At 49.6% G+C, this 552-nt stretch overlaps 1 protein-coding gene across 2 annotated transcripts in view; it reads right to left on the reverse strand.

Moving 5' to 3' along the window:
- Window positions 1–42, reverse strand: part of LOC110527326 (runt-related transcription factor 1) — a 44,654-nt gene extending 44,612 nt beyond the window's left edge. For both annotated transcript variants that reach the window (XM_090240121.1, XM_036982620.2), the window contains exon 1: window positions 1–42. This exon is cut by the window's left edge and continues 240 nt beyond it. The gene's annotated coding sequence lies outside the window, so the exon portion shown is untranslated.
- Window positions 43–552: the final 510 nt, after the last annotated feature.

The following is a 552-nucleotide window of genomic DNA, read 5'->3' on the forward strand; positions in this document are numbered from 1 at the left end:
CAGCCACCCCACCTGCCCTCTGCCTGACCAACTGTTAGCACTGGGGAAGTGGCTGTGGCTACAGTTTAGAGAGAGACAGAGGGGGGGGGGGGGGGGGGGGGGAGAGAGAGAGAGAGAGAGAGAGGTTAAAGAGAGAGAGGGAGAGAGAGAGAGAGAGAGGTTAAAGAGAGAGAGGGAGAGAGAGAGAGTGTATGTGCCTGTGTTTGTCTGTGGTTTTTGCAAGAGAGAGAGAGAGAGAGAGAGAAAGGGTGAGCATGTGTGTATTTAGAAAGAGAGAAAGGTGAGTCACCCACACAAAACCTACACATGCAAATCTCTCTCCAGGAGGACACACACCCCTGTGTGTGTTTGTTTGTGTGACGGCTTGGGCACCTGAAGCCTCGCACAATTTACATGCCATCTTTTCATATCACTGTCCCATTTCCTCATGTTGTGACAGGAAAATAAAGAAAGAGTGGAAGAGCAAAAGAGAGTAAGAGAAAAAGGGGAAAAGAGAGGAAGAGAGAGAGGGGAAAAGAGAGGAAGAGAGAGAGGGGAAAAGAGAGGAAGAGA

Source organism: Oncorhynchus mykiss, chromosome 7 (genome assembly GCF_057628025.1).
Source record: "Oncorhynchus mykiss isolate SJ-2025 chromosome 7, ASM5762802v1, whole genome shotgun sequence".
NCBI classification, from domain to species: domain Eukaryota; kingdom Metazoa; phylum Chordata; class Actinopteri; order Salmoniformes; family Salmonidae; genus Oncorhynchus; species Oncorhynchus mykiss.